Raw genomic sequence first — 21,141 nt, 5'->3', positions numbered from 1 at the left:
ACCCTGGTGTTTCCCCCCCCTTCACGTGTATATAGTGCACCAGTGTGATTAATAAAGTGTCGTTGAACTGTGCTACTTCAGTCTGCGCCTGAGTCCGTTCCACACCCGTGACAATTCATCTGTGCTTGTGTCACGGGGTGAAACGGGACAAGTTATTTAGGGTTTTATTATGCATGTTTTGCTGCGTTTTACCTTTTTAATATTTTAATATTGTACACTGGTTTATTTTTATGAGTTTTACTGCATGTTTTAATGGTATTTATTTGATGACTTGTCCTGGAAAGACTCCGCCCCTACCTGATAATAAACTGTTCACACCTGCGAGAGATCCCAGAGAGGCCAATAAGAGGGCCTGGCAGACCAAAGGAAGCGGTTCGACGGAGAGGCTAGAATGACGGCCAGGAGTAAGTGGTGCCAGGCGGCACCTGCAAGCCGAAGGGGCTGGTGGAGCTGGGCGTTAGGAAAGAACGGACAGTACCAGCGCACAGGGCACCAGTGCAGAGAGTGACAGTACCAGCGGGGAGAGCGGAGACAGCACCAGCGGAAGGCACGGGACGGCTGTGTGGCTTTGCAGTTTTTAAGAAGCGGCGGGCGGAGTTGAGAGCTCTGCCCACCCGGGGTAAGTCTTTGACTTATCCCCTTTTATTGAATAAAAACTGCCGGAAGAATAGTGACTGCCGCTCCTCCCTTTCTCTAGCATATCAAGACGCGAATGCGGAAAGGAAGGAGAGGACTCCGCTGGGTTTCCCTTTTACTTCGCTGGATTTCTTAACTCCCTGGGACTTTTATGCTGTGGTGGATTCCACTGGACTTTTAAAGTTGTGTTTTATTGATTTTTATTGTGTTATCCCTTGGCCAAGGTTGTTTTAATTTATCTTACATTTTTAACTATTTAAATATAATAAATTATATTTTTAATCTTCCAGTTTAAATTGTGTGCTTTCCCTTGGCGGATCCACTGCTCTGCCCGTTTTGAGGAAGGTTTCCTTCCTTTTTAAAAAAACACAAATCACCTGTGGAAAGAAAGATAATAATAAAATCAGACTTTCCGCCTCCGTGCTACACTTGTATTCAAGTTTACAGCAAATCATCTGAGAAATGCCTTTGAACTAGTAAGTAAGTAAGTAAGTAAAATTTTATTTATATAGCACATTTCTAGATAGAGATCACAAAGTGCTTTACAAGATATAACAGATTAAAAAGACAAAATACAAACAAAGTTAGCAAAAGGCAGTTTTAAAAAGATGTGTTTTTAGCTGTTTTTTAAAAGTAATCAATGAATCAGCGGATCGTAAGTCCTGAGGAAGGGAATTCCACAGTCTGGCGGCCACAGTAGCAAAAGCTCTATCACCCCTAGTTTTCAGTCTCGTATACTGAATGACAAGTAGGCCCTGACTACTCGACCTCAGAGACCTACTAGGGGCATAGGGCTGTAAAAGTTCAATGATATATGGTGGTGCTTGTTGTTGAAGAGCCTTGAAAGTTAAAACCAAAATCTTAAACTGGACTCTAAATTCAACAGGAAGCCAATGTAACTGCATGAGCAACGGTGTTATATGTGAAAATTTAGAAGCTTTCGTCAAAAGTCTTGCTGCAGCATTCTGAACGATCTGCAGACGCTCCAAAGAACCTTTATTTAAACAAGTAAACAGGGAATTGCAATAGTCCAGTCGTGAAGAGATAAAAGCATGAATAACAATCTCCAGTTCGGTATAGGATATAATAGAGCTCAATTTAGAAATATTTCTTAAATGATAAAAGCAAGACCGAACAAGAGATTTAACATGACTATCTAACGTAAGAGCAGGATCAAGGATAATCCCTAAGTTTCTGACAGATGGTTTTACAAACGTTGAAAGAGGACCAAGAGCATTTATTATACTGGGTATATGTCTATCTGGGGCACATAAGAGGACTTCGGTTTTACTTTCATTTAGTTGGAGGAAGTTTTCAGCCATCCAGCCTTTAATGGTTTCCAAGCACACATTTAAAAGCCGCAGCTTAGAAGCCTCTTCCGGTTTAAAAGATATATAGAGTTGTATATCGTCTGCATAACAATGGTAACAAATATCCTCAAAAGGGCTCAAAATGTGCTGAAGAGGGAGTAAATAAACTAAAAACAGTAATGGCCCTAGCACAGAGCCTTGTGGCACACCAAAAGACAGGGACGCAGAAGATGATCTATACTTAGAAACTGCCACAGAAGAATATCGTTCAGAGAGATACGAGGAGAACCATTTCAATGCAGTCCCAGAGACACCAACCCAGTGTTTCAGCCTGTTAAGTAAAATATAGTGGTCAACAGTATCAAAGGCCGCCGTAAGATCCAACATTAAGAGAACAGAACATTTACCTGCATCGCTTTGTAACAAAATGTCATTAGAAACTCTAAGAAGGGCTGTTTCAGTGGAATGAACTTTACGAAAGCCAGATTGAAATTTGTCGAAAATACTATATTTATCTAAAACTGCTGTAAGCTGCTTAGCCACGATCTTCTCTAGAATCTTAGCAATTAACGGAATTTTTGAGATCGGTCTATAATTGCTAGTGAGAGATGGGTCCAGCATAGGCTTTTTTAACAAGGGATGTATAACAGCAGTTTTAAAATAGGCAGGGACTATGCCCGAGGCCAAGGAGGTATTAATTATAGTAAGAATACAGGGACCAGTAGAGTAAAAGACATTTTTAAATAATGATGCAGGTAAAAAATCAAGAGAGCAAGAGGATAATTTTGTTGCACTAACTATTTTTCCCAGCTCTGGTAGTGAAACAGGTGAAAAACCTTCTAAAACAACAGGCCGAGCTGGCGTGGGAACAGACAGCGCAGACGCTGAAAAAGACAGGTTTTTCCTTATGTTGCTAATTTTTTCTAAAAAGAAAGCAAGAAAAGTTTCACAATCTTCAACAGAAGAAATAATAGCAGCAGGTGGAGCAGGAGTAATAATATTAGTAATAGTATCAAATAAAACTTTAGGATTACCTCTGCTCCTTGCAACCAACTGAGAAAAGTAAGCAGCCCTCGCAACTCTAATAGCATTGTTAAAGGAGGCTAAAAGATCCTTTAAATAGAGGAGATGAACATTTAAGTGCGTTTTCCTCCATAACCGCTCGGCTTTACGACAATTACGTTTTATAAGACGAATGTTGTCATTTAACCAGGGTACAGACTTGGAAACAGGCACAGGTCTCATTTTAATCGGACAGATTTCATCTAAGATCGAAAGACAATGATAATTGAATAGATCTATAGAAAAATCAACATCGTTTTGTGGGGATAATGTTAAATTAAAAACATCAGAGAACTTCTGTGCTGTGGAGGAGTCTAAAGTGCGGGAAATAACTGTCCGATGAACAGGAGACATAGGCTCATAAAAAGACATATTAAAAAAGACACAATAATGGTCAGAAATAAAAATGTCCTTAGAACAGATATAATCAATATTCAGACCCAAATGCGGAAAGGAAGGAGAGGACTGGTGCCTGTTTCTGGGCTTTTCTTTTGACACAAACTGCTCACAAAGAAGGACGAATGCTTTAGGGAACAAAAGCTTTGGAATGTATTCTGCAAGTACAGGTCAAACGTAATAGCCTCATTGTTTTATAGCAATGCTGAATTAACTTATGTCACTGCAGGACAGTGCAGCCAGTGGGGCTAATTGTTATAGTCACTGTGCACGACAAGAAAGCATTTGACATGGTGAACTGCTGCCACGGTTTTAGAGAGACGTCTGTTTGTAATTAGAAGTAGTTGTTCTGTTTAATTTGGGGTTTTTCTCCTTTGCTTCTGCGTAGAAGACGACCAATCTGCACATCGAGAAGCTGTCCTGTCTTCAGCTAGGAGTCCTTCTCCAGCTGCTGCACATGCTAACAGGCAAAACATCAGGGAGTAATACAAGCTTTTAATGCTCATGTGAACCACAGGCGTGCTTATAATGTATCAACCTGCAGTGAGACTGTAAAAGCAAAATCTTTCTTGATTTAATTTTCATTGCACAAATAATAACAGATTCAGGAATGTATTCAAGGAAGAGACTGGCAAAGAAAGAGTGGGATAGTCAGGGAGCTGAAGGAAGGAGTACTAAAAGGCTAGGTGCACAGCAAAGAGAGAGGTGTCACTGGCACAGGAAAAGGCTTGTAGTGAGTTGTATGTGAGGCTGGACACTAAGGAGAAAATGATTTTTAATGAATGCCAAGGCACATAAATTGTCCTGGAAGAGAGTAACCAAGTATAGAGATGGAAATGTGCTAATGTGAAGAATGTGTGTTGAGACGAGAGAAGGAGTACTTTGGTTGAAAATTGAATTAGAGAAGGAAGCGAGGCAACTCTGAAGAGGATGGAGACGGGAGGCATAGAGAGGGTAGGAGTGAAGGCTATGATAAGGTGCGAAGAGAGTAACTGTGGTGCTGGATTTGTGGATGTAGTGAAGGTGGACATGCAGGGGGTTGGTGTGACTGAGGAGGATGCTAGAAATAGAGAGATGGAGGCGGATGATCCACTGTAGCGACCTCTAAAGGGAGCAGCCGAAAGAAGAAGAAGCACAAATAATTCTAATCATGCTTTTCTTTTATTCTCAGTACTAAGCTATGTAAAGGAAGTCAAGGTTGTTTCCTCCTACAATCACTTTGTAGATGGTTTAGACTTGTTTAGATTGGTGCTCTGTCTCCCTTTATCCAAACTAAAACTTTGATGGGGGTTTTTTTTATCTTCACTAAACATTTTTTTGCTTTGTGTTTATTATTGTGCTACTGCAAGTATTTCATATATTAGTCAGTTGATTGTTACTGTAGGGCAGCTCTAGGACAATCCCTGATGTGATGTAGCTTGCTTTTATCCAGCAGATACGACATCTCATGAGGAGGTTCGAACCCTGTACCCTGACCTTCCCACTGACGCACAAAGTCTGGACATCCAGAAGCAGGCCCTTCTACGTGAACAACAGCACAACAGTTTCTATTTCTTTTAATATTAGAAGTCAGTTATTCATTAATGAATACAAATGGTGACTGAAGTTATTTAGACAGGACATTAAACAATAAACTTCCAATAAATTATGAACAATGTGTGACTGAATGTGTTCAGTGAAAGACTTTGAAAATATCGCAGCATAAAACCAGTGTAAAAGTACTCAGACTACTTTTGGGGGTATTTATTTGATGATGCAACCAGAAAATGTGCAGGTTGTGAGTTTAACATTTTCAACACTGGAGAAGAAGTACATGTACACAGACTAGCTAATGACAAACATTTTTTTTAAATTAACCTTTATTTAAACAGGTTGTTCATTTTTCTGAGCTTACCTGGTGTCTAGTTTCGGTGGCAGTAGCATAAGCAGAGAAGACCCAGACCTTACTCTCCCGAGCCAGCTCCTCCATTATTTGGGGGACACTGAGGCATTCTCTGCTGAGTGCTGTGATCTCCCCAACATGTCCTGGGTGTGTCCTGTCTGTCCTGGTGGGACATGCCTGGAACATCTCACCCAGGAGGCGCTCAAGAGGCACCCTTGTCAGATGCCTGAACCTCCTCAACTGGCTCGTTTAGATGTAGAGGAGTAGCAGTTAACTCGGAATGAGACAGACAGCACCTACTGCTGGGGTGGGCCTACAGGAGGGAGAGCTCATGTCGTCTCTTCAGGACACATCACTGGACCCCAAGAAGCTCTCCCCTGAGCTCCCTTTGGCTGCTGGGGTCGGCATACGTTCAACTTTAAAATCACTCTTGGTTCTTGGCTAGCTTTGTGTTAGCATCCTTTGTGTACTGATGCTTGCAAGAAGCTAAAGTTGCTTTGGCAGAATTTTCTTTCTCATATATGCACACATAAGGAGAGAGATGTTTTATAAGCTTTAGTCATCACCGTGCACTTTTCCTGATTCACACAAAATACAGCAATCTGGCACCTTCCCACAGGGTCTTGCACGAGTATTAAACATGTTCATTTGTGCTTTGGACTGTCACCAGATTTCTTCTAGAAGTTTCTTGCCAGTCAGCAACTATCTTGGCAACACCACTTGAGTTTGTGTGTTGCATGCTAACACCATTATCATATGTGTAATAATACTAAAGCTTCATCTTATGCACACACAAAAAACAAATATGGCTCCTTCGTGCAGGGTTTTCTGGTATGTTCATTTATGCTTCCCAATTTAAAAAAAAAGAAAAAAAAAAGAAAAAGCAAACTTCTTGCTTCTCAGCCACTGCGGCCACATCCTCACTGTTTTTTAGACAGTTATATAAACATACTGTGAGTGAGTCATAAGCTTAAATACAATAGTTGAAGGAACAAAAACTTAATGTTTAAAAATACCAGTCAAATCTGATTAAAGTAAATAAATAATAAGTATACAATGTAGTTTTAAGACTTATCTCAATGTTTCGTAACATTAATGTTCTATGAACTCGTGAGTCCAGAAATCTGAATGTCATGAAAAGTATTTATTATTCGTGTATTATTATTTTACAATACAAGGTTGTTTTTCTCCTGATACTTCATGCAAACCACATTTCTCCAGGCCGGTCCTAATCAGCTTACTCAGTATCACTAGATCCAATGCTGCTCCTCCAGCACAGCACACAAAAGTAGGAGAGACCGGAGATGCCATGGCTTAGTTAGGAGACTGTTTGCTTCAAGGCCACTAGAAGGTGCTGCCATAAAACTACAATAAATGAATTGACCTTTTGACCTGCTCACACTCTTTTATGCAAAACCCTGCTGATGTTACACACACACACACACACACATAAAGAGATTCTAGGTCTGACCAACCGTCTCCGCCGTGGGCAAAAAGATGACAGTCAATAAAATTCTAAAATTTTATTTATAAACACAATGAATAATAGTTAAAAGTCCAGTGTCCCATTTAGGTACAAAGTAAAAACACACAGTCCAAGGCCAGAGCCAGCTATGCCACAAAGCCAGTTGCACTCCACACGTTGTTCACTTCAACAGGGGTAGCAATTGTCCTCTGAGACCCACCACCCTGTAAGTAGAAAGCCAGTGATCACTCCATCCTCTGCAACTCAGCTGCCTTCAGGCTACAGCATATAATAGGCCCTAGCCTGCACAGAGCGACAAAATAAGACAATTCACTATATAATTCACAGCCCATCCATCCCAAACATATCAGATCATTAGAGGTTTTGTCACATTACATACCTGCACTGAGAGACAAAACAAGACTAATGACGCTAAATTTAATTACGGGTCATGGGCAGCCTTCATAAATGCTCATATTACTCACCCACACTGAATTCCAGCACAGGTTCATCTGGGTCCTGACTATTTCCTGCAAAATAACACAAACGTCATCAGAACATTAAGTCAGAGAAACAACATTTGGAGCTTTTGTACATGATAAATTATACTGCAGTAGTAAAACAAAGTCAAGCAGCAGTACATTTATTAAAATCACCTTCAGCTGTAATATTTAAACTGATTTAGTGTCAATTTAGATTATGTTTAGATTAAAATGAAACTAGTACCCTTGTAATGTCTTTTTAAATTAGAGGTAAATATTTGTATATTTTTTTACATAATATAATTATATTTACTGGATTTTCTCTCTATTGTAGTTTAATATTATAGTTATTACTTGTTTTTTATTGACTTGTCTTGTTTTTACAATGATTTGCTTTGACTGCAGCCTTTAAAGAAAAGACTATCTGTTCAGTAACTATCCATCAGACTGGGTCCATGTTACCAGCCAAATGGGTAATAATTAAAGTAAGTTTTGAATTACGTATATTTGGGTGTTTAGGTGACACTTTTGCAAAAAAAATTATATAATTAGGTTTAAAAAAACTAAACATGTATGTATTTAAAAACAATAAGTGTGTTAGAATTACTACAGCAACAGGTTGTAGCTCACTGTACTGTTTTTGAGCACAACTTTGGTGCTTTTGCCTCATTTTTAAATCAGTGATCCCAGTAGCACAGTCTAAGCAGAGACCTCAGTGCTTGGCAAACAATCAATAGAATCAATATAATTATTAAAAAGAAACAAAATAAATGCCAACCATATAAAAAACATAAACTTAAAGAAAAAACTAAACTTGATTTTATGTCTTTAGGCTATTGTTAACAGCAAGCATGAGGTTAGTGCATATGTATTATTATTGGAAAGATTACTGCAAAGAAAAAAAAGTTGAACCAGGAGGGGGCGATATTGCTCTTCTTACAATGAGTTACATGCAGGCTATTACTTACCGTGTCACTCACATTTATTTCACAAATTAGCTGAACCCACTTAATTCGATTTAATTGTATTTATGCAGAGCTGAATCACAACAACATTCTCCTCGAGGTGGTATAGATTGTAAGGTAGAAAGTCTACAATTAAAAAGAAAAAACCTCAATACAGTGGGAAGGAACAACTCACTTTTAACAGGAAGCACCCTCTGGCAGAACCACGGTCAGGGAGCAAACTATCAAACTACGAGGTCTTTAAAATAAGGGTTCCACAGTGTCACAGTTTTCTGCATATAGTCGATTAATAAATGTTGAGAAAACAACTAATCGATTCAAATTTTTTATTTGAACAAGTATCAAATTGATTTTCACAGAAGCGTTCAATGGAACAAATACATAAATGGTAAACTGACTGCTTTTTATATAGGGTTTTTGTATTTTGCTCGTGCATTAAAAAGCGCTTTATACAACATGCCTCATTCACCTATTCACCCAAACATTATTACAAGCACCTTTTCTACAATTAAGCTAAACATGCATAAAATGTTAGCAGTGGAGATTTGGCACCTGAAAGGACCCCCTTTGATCCACTCCTAGTTTGAGTCTATTTACATTTAAATACTGATACTTCAATTTTGCCTTGGTTTGAGCTCCATATAAAGCAGGCAAACCAGAATTAATCACAGAAGGCAAAAACACTGAAACTACGTTTTAAGCTGCGAGCCAAACAAACCAAAGGTAACCGTGTTTTGAAAAGAGCTATGAAGAGAAACAGACAGACTACTGTAATTTCTCAATAAAATGTCGCTTATTATCGCTCACTCTCAAGAACAAAAACGTGAGTAATTTTCCAGTAGCTCACCATATTTGGGATCTTCTAACATCCACACTTCATGTTTAATCGGTGGTGCGGAGGCGGTGTACCGTCGCAGGACGGATGTAGCATTCAGCGCGGTGTGCCTTTTTTTCAGTTGCTAAGCAACAGATTTGTCCCGCCCCCTTTCGTTATGACGAGCCGGGCCAGTCCTTTGACTGGTGACGTTACAAAGAAACCGACCTTATATATAGACCTGGCTGTTCAGTTGAAACGCATTCATACAGCGGGACAGCAGCGCTTTAAACGTTCAAACACGGAGTTTAACACAAAACAACATTTTAGGCATAAAAAACAAAAAAGTGAAATGGCAAGCTCAAACTGTAACACAATGACAAATGATGAAACAGTTCAGACCAATCGGGATAATTCTACAGTACATGCTTTAGTATCCCTCTTGAATAACTTGTTCAGTGATTTTTCGTACAAGCAGTGGGAAGAGCTTACCTCAGGCTATCCGGATTGCTCCACCGCTAAGCGGCTTGCAGGTTTTGTAGAGGACGTAATGGACCTGTGTGAACAGTCAGGAGCAGTATCACCACTGAGGTCTTCCCAGAACTCCCCTGTACATCAAAACTGTTCTGTCCACACCACCACTGGCAAAACGTTTTTGTCACCTGTGAAATTTTTGGACGATTCTGCTGAGCAGGAGTTTGATACAGCACAGAATATAGATGCTAACAGCCAAGAAACAGCTAACACAGAAGAACGCTGTCAAAATGCTGACCAACACAGTGCTGCAAAAGCAGAAAACAATCCAATTCCAGATCCCCAGCAGCAGAAATCCTGTGTTGAACATGAAGCCAGCATCCCACCGTTAACAAACATAAGTCAAACGGAGTCATATAAAAAGATACAGAATCACAGATCTTCTGTAGACTGTGAGCCACCTGAAAACACCTTGTTAGAGACATTAATTCAGGCTGTGCTTTCAAAGCTTGGTAAACTTTTAAAGTGCCCTCATTCTCACCAAAAACGTTTGTTGGATCTACTCTTGGACAAATTCAAGTGGATGGATTTGCATTTAGACCGAAAAGTGCAGAATTATTTTGACTGCATTGCTAATGCCATTTTCACTGATATTTGTGACAAATTACATAAATTGTCACTAATATCATTGGGGAGGAGTGGGGAGGAGGATTCAATGAATTTAATGGGACAACCAATGTTTAATATCATAACTACTTCAGTATTCCAAGAACACCTGTTGGCAGTAACAATTATCGATAGACTGGAATCATATGAAAAGAAAGAAAGATGCAGACTTTCAGTGGAAAGCTTTGTGGAAGGACTGATTTCCCAGGTTGCAAAAAAATCAGGCACAGTCTTCAGCATTGAAAATGCTGAAGCTATCTCCAACCGGCTTACCATGAAAATCTGGACTGAAATCAGGGAAGAATACGACAAAATCCCCCCAGAGAAGTTCAAGAAACTCAGCGAGAGGGTTTTCAAATCCCTCTGTAAAAGATGGAAGCATGCAGCGGTTATTGTGACATTCTGGCAATTAAACGTCCAAGATCTTGATGAAGATATTGTTAAAACTTTCAAAAGAAAGATATTCACAGAACCAAGTTGCATATCTAAGTGCTTCTCATCGGTGCGTGCATTTTTTGGGAGGTTTAAGGGAGGAAACAAAGTTTCCCCTTTATAGTGACATCGTGATATCAACAGCAAGATATTTTCTAAAACTCACTGGACACTTTAAATTAGCTAGTTTTACATTTAGATCAGATCAAGTCATTTTTGAAATCCCCAGGAATGGTCGCGGCAGATGGCCACCCCGCCCTGAGCCTGGTTCTGTCGAAGGTTTCTTCCTCTTAAAAGGGAGTTTTTCCTTCCCACTGTCGCCTCGTGCTTGCTCAGAGGGGTTTGTTCTTTTGGGGTTTTCTTTTTAATACTGTAAGTTGTTACCTTACAGTGTGAAGCACCTTGAAAACACCATTGTTTCCTTTGGTGCTATACAGATTGAAGTGACTTGCACTGACAACATAACTAAGCTGGGACTTTAATTTAACATCAATAAAATTATAAAAATATTACATCTTGATTTCTGCTTGTTTTCATTGTCTGTGACTTAATGAATACAAATGTGTAATTTAACAGATTTTTTCTTTATGTTAGTCTGACCGGTGATTCCACGTTGGCCTTAGGTGTTGGCGCGGATACGCTGCAGCCCCTGAGCCATTAATGGCCCAGCACACTACAGTAAAAACAAAACAACAGCCATCTCTCCAACTAGGAAAGGAAAATAATAAACTGCCTCCTTGGAGGCAACCTGACTCAAAACAGTTGCAGTCCAACTCAGACCGACTGCAATCACTCTCAGGCAGATTGATGAAGATCTGCAAATAACTGTTGTCTAATTTATAAACGCAGACAGATTGCCAACACGTCTGTTTACAATAGAGGACTGTACTTACATGGTTGCAAACTGGTTGTTGTCTTGCTTATATGAAAACATTGCTTTGGAGCAATGAAACTCAAACACATTCATTTTTAAAATGCCTCAAAATGAAATTTTGAAATATTTGGCTTTATGCTTTGAAAGTGCCGTTGTGAGTGGGAGTGTGAAATCCTTACTTGATGTGTTCCCTTTGCCTTTACTGTTTTCAGTTTTATTTGTCATATGCAAGTTAGCACAGGGTCAACATTGCAATGAAATGTGTTTGACGAGCAGCAGTCACTCAGCAGCATGGTACAGTAGAAATATAATAAAATATAATAAAATAAAAAATAGAAAAATAGTAAAGAGCAAAATATTAGAGAGACGTGGTAAAAGAGAAAAGATGACTAAATATATATGTATCTATAAATATAAATATATGTACACTAGTGATTAAATAAGAAAATCTTGAAAAGAAATATGACGGGAGGCCAAATGGGATGTTGCACAGGAATGAGCAGCAGAAAATTACAGTATTACTCAGACTTTTAATAGTCATATTGTCAGTTTTGGCCGACGGTCATGGGTCACTTCCACTAAAATAGCACGAGACTGGAGTAAAATGTACTTTATTAATGAGAACACATGGTGATACAGCAAAGAATCCAACCCTTCTGAAAAGCAAATGGCTTCCTGTTATACTCTACCTGATTCAGGTGAGCATCTGGAATAGACCAAGTCTGGGGGTCAGCAAACCAAAGGAAAACAAAACCCTCCCCATAAGAAAACCACTACAATATAACCAACACGTTCTCACTCCCAAAGCGTAACATTTTACGCTAGGTGACAAATCGTCACCATATTACGTTTTTGGCTACCCACCACGTTCCTAAATGACGACCTCGGAAAAAAGAGGAAATATGAGAACCGTCTGGACTGAATCTACACATGTTTGCTCTTTTTCTTCAAATCGCTTAGAAACACGCTATTTAACATCATTAAAGTCCTGGTTAAGGTCAGGAATAAGGTTATGGTCAGGGCTAGGGATAAGGTTAGGTTTAGGGCTGGAATACAGGGCTGGAACGTCTATTACCGCGGGAGCGTCATTGCACTGGATTCCAGCCATAGCCCGCCGCGTACAATAAGAACGCCGAAGGTCTCCTTTCGCGTTCCTCAGGAACGCTGCGGGACGTGACAAAACGTCGACATGTTACGCCTCGGGAGTGAGAATGGGCTGATATAGCACATCATAGACATATGAAGATTTGGAACAAGTCCTATAAATAATTCATTAACATATAAACTTCAGTCTCTTCTATATACATTAAAACAGCGGTCCCCAACCTTTTTTGCGCCACGGACCGGTTTATGCCCGACAATATTTTTATGGACCGGCCTTTAAGGTGTCACAGATAAATACAACAAAATAAAACTAGTACCGGTACCGGAAAAAAAGATTTATTCATAACACACGTGAAAGACCCAGGAAAACAGAGTTAACGATAAAAACGATAACAAAATAACGATAAAAACTCTGAAAACCATACATTTCACACCCGAGCCTCATCTCTCGACCAAACGACGGTCCGTGGCCCGGCGGTTGGGGACCGCTGCATTAAAACACCTTAACCACACAGTTAGGTTTCAGCCCTCGCTGACTCAGAACAAAGTAAGACAATCAGAGTTCGATTGGTTTTTACTTGTGCAGGGGAAGCCTGGTCAGATTCTCAGAGTTGCAAGCTCTACACCCAAACTCAGACAACTCCAACTCCAGCCTTTTATTGAATGAAAACAGTTACACAACCGCCCATTGTAAACCCCATATGTTGTGTGGTAAAAGCTAAGGCACTGTGTGTGTGTGTGTGTGTATACGTGACTTCCTGGTTACAAACGTTTTAACCGCATCTCTAGTCATAAAAGGGCATCTCCCCTCAACCTCGTATATGGCTTAACCTCTTTAACAGTCCACCATTTACATGGTGAGCCCATACTGTAAAGGGCAGGAAGTGAACATTCCTTACCAAATAAGGAAACCAGAATCTTACATAGATTGGGCCTGCAGTTGAAAACTATAGCTAGTAACATCCCCAACATCCTACATGTGGGGGAGGAACAGAAAAATATCTGAACATACAGTTCAAGACAAGGTCCAAGCACAATAATGACAACTTTTAACAAAATCACTCCAACACACACTCCCCTAGCCTGGCACATTGGTTTGCTCCAGGAGCTCATAAGCAGGTGATTGAGCTGCTTTTACTCTTTACAAAGTGAGTACTGTTAACACTTCTCTTTTTACATATACAACTAATTTAGGTTACAGACAAATGTTTAAATGTGAACAGCTCTAACACGGGTTCTTTTCCTGACACAGGTAGGATGGCCAGTCCCCCTGTCTCTTCACCTTTCACGAGTCACTTAAATAACAACCCAAAAAACCTAATAAAGATCACAATCAACCAGTGTGTGTTTTTCTTCATTATGGTTTTTAAATACAAATCAGTCAGTCAATTAATAAAAATACAAGTAAGGGTAATGGAACCCCTGGTCTCCATTACACACATAAATACCATAAAGACACTAAGTCGTAGAGCTCTGAACTCCTTGCTTTTATGATATTTACACTTCTTCTTGGCCTTCTCCTTCACTCTGAGTCACTGCAGGATAAACGCATCAGCTCAGACATTCAATAATTAAAATATGTGTAGGTGACCGTTTGGCAGAAGACGATGTCGAGGCGGTACTGCAGTGACACGTCCGTGGCTATCGTCGGGGCGGTGTCCTGCATCAGCAGGAAGTCCATAGACTTCTTGGCTTTGTTGCTCATCGTGGCTCTGTAGTCCGTGGGCGTGGCCTGCAAAAAGTGTAAATAAACCATCAGAGACCAAACACAAATATGCCTTCCAACCACTAGTTTAGACAACATCTTGCAAAGAGTGTGTATTTCAGAGTGCAGTTGTTTTTAAATTTGACAGAAACAGAAAAAAAGACGGAACAGAAGGACAACAGGGAAAGCAGAAGCACCGACACACTGAAATCTTTTAGGGTCAAGCTCCAGAACTAGCCACAAATCCTGCTGGAAAGAACCTAAAAATACTTAAAAATACTTGCAGAGATCTAATGGAGCCGTTAACTCAAAAGCCTGGTGTCAGGCATGTTCTTTAATAAATAAGAAACGAGCTGATATGTTACAGACCCCAGTCTTTACGTAAAGAAAAAGCTGACATTTAGAGCGGTCTCGCAGCAGATTTTAAAACAGTGACACTGATTTGTGGGGTTTTTGTGCACAAATTTGAACCTTTTTGTTTTATCCATGTCCTTGAACACAGCTTGTGACTTGGGCGTTTTCATATGTACCGATTCATTTAGGTTTGTGCACTGAGGCCAGATTTAGGTATTAAAAACGAGTCAGTCATAACACTTCTTACATTAGTTAAAAAGCTGAGCTTACACTAAACCAACATTTAAATTTCCCCTTGTGGGACTAATAAAGGTATATCATATCATATCATTACTACAGTATTGCTGCAACATTGTAAAGACAAAGATGACACACGGACCAGACATAAAACACTGAACACTTTTTAAAGAAGAGTCATTTAAGAGTATTTTCTCTAGAATAAAGTCGGCTGATATGGTGAAGGAAAAATCTGCTCACGAATCCTCCAACTTCTTAAAAGTAAGGAGTGACCTGAGCTGGAAATCAACATGAGAGGGATGACTCAAGAAGAAGAAGAAGCAACAAGAAAAGAAAAACAGAGTTCAGAGTCTAGTTAAGATATTAAGCTGTATCCACAATGTGTGCCAAGAAACTAAGCTTGTCTGTTCTCATGCTAAAGAAATAAAAAATCTGGAATCAGAAAACAGCCAATAACTGCTGATCAACTCACCCACTCCTCTTCGTGCCAGTCCACGTGCAGTGACGACTGGCTGTTGTGACCGCTGTACTTTGCTCTCAGCGTATCCTGGTCATTGCAGAGCACTACTTGTTCAGACTCAGCGGAAGGAGAAGCTTTGGTTGCGATGTACTCGCCCCGTACTGCGTTCAGGGCCTAAATAGCTGAAGCTAGCAGCTTGCAGCCGCACACTGTCACCAGCTGACGGGTCTGAAAGGAAGAGGGTATGAATGAAATATGAAGCGTCCCCACGTAACGTCAAACACTTTTAGTACCTTGTCAGCCAGACTGGCGAGCGATTGGTCTTTGGCAGCTTGAGATAGCCTCTGCATAATAGCTGACCTGAGTCTTCTGCGTGTTGACGTGGGCGATGATCTCTTTGGCTCGGACAGTGTCCTGGGGTATGTGGATGATGACTGAGCTGGAGAGGGCACTACTGCAGGGAACAAAGACACACAGACACGTCTTTATCCAAGCTGGGACTGAGGATACTCTTACACTCACCAGCCACTTTATTAGGTACATGTGTTCAAAAGCTTGTGGCAGCAATTTAGTGCATTTAGTCAAATAAAGACAATAGAGTGGCCTGCAGGTGTATATTTTTGTAATGTTTCTGTCTTATGCCTGAAATATGCTTCAGCAGGAAATATACGCTGTAACTGGAAACAACAGTGTGGAATGGACCGGTTTAGTGTTAAGAGGTGTTACATCTGAAGTTAGAACGTAAATTTCCTGCAGAAATCTAAATCAAGCTTCAGAGGTACTGTTCCAAAAATATAGGGAGGGACGTTACCCACCAGATGTAAAAACAAACACTGTCTGCATGCACATGCCTGCTCTCAACGAGCCTAATCGTGGCTTAGAAAAAACAAGGAGGAGCCGACTGCCGGGGACGGAGAGCGATACCACTCGCTTCACAAATTCAGACCATCTGTGTAGAAGAATTTTAGAAACGTCTCATTAATATTGTCAGGATTTGACTTGTTTTTGATAGACTTTAAAATGACTGAATTTATACAATGAGCAGTATTCATATACAACTTTGTGACAAAGGATTTGCTCATTTTAAGGTAACACACATTTTAGTTCTATATTAGTGAACACATCACCGATGCGCTACGTGCCCTTTTTTCCTTGCATTAACATGATAAGCTGTGCAAAACCCCATTCTTCCAGCTTAAAACTGAAAATACTTTGTTGTACAAATCTTAAGGATAAGATAAGAAGAACTTTATTTATCCCGAGGGAAATTCTTTAGTCATACACATACTCAATGCAGCAAGAGAGACAGAGGAACAGAGGAATAAGATATACCATATATACAATAAGAATACTACTATTACAGTAATATACAGTAGGATAGTGCAAAATACAATATCAAATAACTCTAATGAAGTTAGTTCAGTCAAATGAAAACAAGCAAAGCAGTGCAAGGACTCACCATTCCTCCTCATTTACGCTGATTGGAAAAGTAACAAAAGCAAAATTAAGAGGAAGCCATAAAATGGGAACTGAAGTATTAATGCAGAAATTGAAGAAACAAGATGACCAAAAACGACTGTTTAAATACAAATCACAAGACGAATAAAGCAAAATATAAAAACCCAAAACAGGAGCAGAGGTCATCGCTATGCCATTGCATTTGTCCCTAACCACCAGAATCCCTCACGTTAACTTTTATCAAGTGGAAAAAAGTGAAGCTGGCGTTCATCCTCCAGCTTCACTGTGCTAATGTTATGCTAACAAACCTGTGTCGCTAGCAATCACGTAGCACAACATTATATACCAGGTAGTCCAACTTCAGTAACCCTGCAAACGCCACTGCTGTTTACTTTTCTGTCTTCATTTATGTTGGAAGTGGTAGCAGAGCTGTACGTTTTAATTAGTTTAAAAAATCTCTCAGTCAGAACATGGTATGAAATGTTTAGGTGGAAACTAGCAAGCTAACTTCCTGTTAACTTGTAACTCCGTTAAATTTAATAAATTCTGTTTTCATTGATGCATGGATGTTAAACTTAATTGTTACATCTGGTAAAGCAGCAAGGTTGATGATTTTATTAAAGATGAAAGAATTTAGACCGTTTTTAACTCTCAGTGTTCATCCGACTTTGGGAGCTGAAGCCCACGGAGTTTTGGACCCAGATTACTCCATGAAGCTCCTCACTACGGCAGCCGTAATGCTCTGACAATCCATCAAGCAGTGCAGCTTACCAAAGTAGTACTAAAACATTTTTTAACAGATGTCTGCACGCCAAAATCGGTTCGAGGTCAGTAAGCACAAACAGAATTCATACATAGGCACTCTTTCGATTTTTGAGAAAATTAATTAAGTGTGCCATATAGTGTGGAAAATATGTTATACAGAAGAAAAGAATATTTCCCGATATATATCATTACCGCACGTGCTTCAAATTATACAGCGATATGGATTTTAGGCCATATCGCCCAGCCCTAATGTGACGCCCGACTTTACTCTCAACTTACTGTTTCTTTGCTTCCTCAAACTTCTGGATGAGCTTCCTCAGAACGCCATTTTTAGAAACCCTGGCAGTGAGAGGCCGGTGCTCCGACAGTTACGACATCATATGTCTGTTCTGGAAAGACAAACGAGGATGTTTTAGAGGCACAAAAAGAAGTATGTGTGATCACAAGAAGATTTTTTTAAAATCATATGTATTTGTGTCTAAACCAAAACCCATTTCCCCTGTCCAAATCACGTTTTATGTTTTTAAACCCACTTTGCACAGAGAGGCATGTTTTGAAAAATTATTCTTACAAACGGGGAATGAAACAACTACGCTTAAAATAAAGATGGTATTAGTTTATTTTGTTCCAACCTTTAATTTATTGTAGTTTACTTTTATTTGTTTGCTTTTGGTTTTTTAAAGGTTTGAGGTGTGAAAGAAACTGCAGTGGAGTTTGAAAACAATAAATGGCTGTGTGTGGTTTGAGAATGTGTTTGTGCCGGGGGGCTGCGAAGATTTTCTTGTAAAACAAACAGGGGCCTAGCAAAAAAAAAAAAAAAAAAAAAGGTTTGGAAACCACTGGTTTAATGTAACATCCTTTTATTTATCCTCCCTGTCCTATATATCCACGTTCAAAGTCATGGGTTTGGTCAATCTAAGGAGAGAAACTTAGACCTCCCTTTTGCCAGCCACCTCTTCCAGCTCATCTGGGGGAAAACTGAATTATTTCCAAGCCAACTGTGAAATGTAATCTCTCCACCGAGCCCTCAGTTTGCCCTGGGGCCTCCTACCTCCAGGACATGCCTAAAACACCTCATGCAGGTGGTGTCCAGAAGGCATCCAAATCACATGCCAGAATCACATCAGCTGCCTCCTTTCGATGTGAAGGAGCAGTGTCTCTAATCCAAATGCCTCCCCAATGACTGAACTCTTCATCCTATCACAAAGGCAAAGGCTGCCTACCCTTCAGAGAAGGGTTATTTTGTCACTTATATCTGCCATCTCATTCTTTCTGTCACTATCTAAAGCTCACGACCATAGTTGATGGTGGGGAGGTAGATTGACAGATAAATCAACAGCTTCACTTTTATGCTTAACTCTTACTTCAAAACAACAGAGCCCCAATCTGTCTGTCAACCTCCCGCTCTGTTCTCCCTTCATTTGTGAATAATTCAATTCAATTCAATTTTATTTATATAGCGCCAAATCACAACAAAAGTCGCCTCAAGGCGCTACAGAGAAAAACCCAACAATCATATGACCCCCTATGAGCACTTTGGCGACAGTGGGAAGGAAAAACTCCCTTTTAACAGGAAGAAACCTCCGGCAGAACCAGGCTCAGGGAGGGGCGGCCATCTGCTGCGACCGGTTGGGGTCAGAGAAGGAAGACAGGATAAAAGACATGCTGTGGAAGAGAGACAGAGGTTAATAACAGATATGATTCAATGCAGAGAGGTCTATTAATACATAGTGAGTGAGAAAGGTGACTGGAAAGGAAAAACTCAATGCATCATGGGAATCCCCCGGCAGCCTACGTCTATTGCAGCATAACTAAGGGAGGATTCAGGATCACCTGGTCCAGCCCTAACTATATGCTTTAGCAAAAAGGAAAGTTTTAAGCCTGATCTTGAAAGTAGAGATAGTGTCTGTCTCCCGAATCCAAACTGGAAGCTGGTTCCACAGAAGAGGGGCCTGAAAACTGAAGGCTCTGCCTCCCATTCTACTTTTAAATACTCTAGGAACAACAATTAGGCCTGCAGAGCGAGAGCGAAGTGCTCTAATAGGGTGATATGGTACTACAAGGTCATTAAGATAAGATGGGGCCTGATTATTTAAGACCTTGTATGTGAGGAGCAGGATTTTGAATTCAATTCTGGATTTAACAGGAAGCCAATAATAAGACCTTGAGGTACCAAAATTCTCCATTTGATGCAGCGAGTCATCCCTGACCTGCAGACAGGACTCTGCTCTTTCTTTGCTGAAGACCACGGCCCTTGACTTGAAGGTGCTCACTGTCCTTCCTGCAACTTCACTCTTTGATGCAAACCATCCCAGTTTACATCTAAGGCTGTCTGGGAACGTTTAGAGACAGGACACTCTCAGCCATCTGCTCCAGCACTCGTAGGTGGTTCCCATCAGTGGTTGGGAAGCGGCACATCCTCGACATCATGCCGCCAAACACTGAAGAAACACAAAATTCAGTTAGCTGGGATTAGATGAAGACAGATCTGACCAACGTTTTTCTCTGTGGACTGCCACTCAATCTCCGAGGTAAACAGACACCTCCCATTCACCGGGGACAATCAATTTAACTCAACCTTTTCAGGATATGTGACTGGAAGAGTTAATGAAGCTCTGTAAAATTGTCCACTTCTTTGTAAATGAACCATCCCATGTTGTGTAGCTCTCTGGATTTTGTACTTATTGGCCTACATATTTATTTAAAATAACAACAGCGTGAATATCAAAAACTGTTAACATTGCTTTAACAGGAAGTTAGCTTGCTAGTTTCCACCTAAACATTTCATACCATGTTCTGACTGAGAGAAATAATTGAGGACTAGCTAAGTAATTTAGCTTTGCTAGTTTTGCTAACACTGCTATCAACCCGTCCAAAATGCTATACAATAAACTTACCAAGTGCTGCGGCGTTTGTGAGGTCGAGGGTGCATTACCGCTGAATCGTTGGATGGCCGACAAAACGGCTCTTCCAATGTTTTCAGCTAAATCGCTGAACATGCTGGTAGGGAATAGTCGAAGCAGCTCATGGCAGTCAAAAGTGACCGTAAGAGGAGCGCAAACACAGAACCTGACCGCGACCGGCACACTTTAGCGCGGGAGGTTTTCTTGAAGCTTTTATTTTGGTATTTCCGTTGACCCGTACAATAAATTTGCATATTAGCTAAATATTTAGTTTTCCGTAACATTTAGATTTAACATTTAACATTTAGATTTATATATAACATTTAGATTTAACATTTAACATTTAGATTTATATATAACATTTAGATTTAACATTTAACATTTAGATTTATATATAATATTTAGATTTAACATTTAACATTTAGATTTATATATAACATTTAGATTTAACATTTAACATTTAGATTTATATATAACATTTAGATTTAACATTTAACATTTAGATTTATATATAACATTTAGATTTAACATTTAACATTTAGATTTATATATAATATTTAGATTTAACATTTAGATTTATATATAACATTTAGATTTAACATTTAACATTTAGATTTATATATAATATTTACATTTAACATTTAACATTTACATTTAAATATAATATTTACATTTAACATTTAACATTTACATTTAA

At 39.7% G+C, this 21,141-nt stretch overlaps 3 long non-coding RNA genes across 15 annotated transcripts; 1 reads left to right on the top strand and 2 right to left on the bottom strand.

The window, feature by feature from the left end:
• Positions 1 to 3,490: 3,490 nt before the first annotated feature.
• LOC113008953 (uncharacterized) lies at positions 3,491 to 6,134 on the top strand. Its single transcript, XR_013902589.1, has 2 exons — positions 3,491 to 3,871; positions 4,840 to 6,134. It is a non-coding gene; the product is annotated as an uncharacterized LOC113008953 (long non-coding RNA).
• Positions 6,135 to 6,794: 660 nt separating this feature from the next.
• On the bottom strand, positions 6,795 to 9,498 carry LOC113008951 (uncharacterized). The gene is made up of 3 exons (XR_003270097.2): positions 9,046 to 9,498; positions 7,237 to 7,281; positions 6,795 to 6,975 (listed from the first exon to the last, which is right to left on the bottom strand). It is a non-coding gene; the product is annotated as an uncharacterized LOC113008951 (long non-coding RNA).
• Positions 9,499 to 12,053: 2,555 nt separating this feature from the next.
• LOC113009644 (uncharacterized) lies at positions 12,054 to 20,716 on the bottom strand. Of its 13 annotated transcripts, none has more exons than XR_013902582.1 (8): positions 20,439 to 20,715; positions 19,715 to 19,982; positions 17,821 to 19,206; positions 16,778 to 16,795; positions 16,134 to 16,267; positions 15,612 to 15,772; positions 15,331 to 15,546; positions 12,054 to 14,294 (listed from the first exon to the last, which is right to left on the bottom strand). It is a non-coding gene; the product is annotated as an uncharacterized LOC113009644 (long non-coding RNA). The 13 variants fall into 13 exon arrangements; XR_013902580.1 differs by having other exon boundaries at positions 19,752 to 19,982; XR_013902585.1 differs by having other exon boundaries at positions 15,679 to 15,772; positions 19,752 to 19,982.
• Positions 20,717 to 21,141: the final 425 nt, after the last annotated feature.

The sequence above is a fragment of the Astatotilapia calliptera genome, chromosome 17 (assembly GCF_964374335.1).
Source record: "Astatotilapia calliptera chromosome 17, fAstCal68.1, whole genome shotgun sequence".
NCBI lineage: Eukaryota > Metazoa > Chordata > Actinopteri > Cichliformes > Cichlidae > Astatotilapia > Astatotilapia calliptera.
Note: the sequence above shows the minus strand (reverse complement) of the source record. Positions and strands in the feature narration are given on the sequence as shown.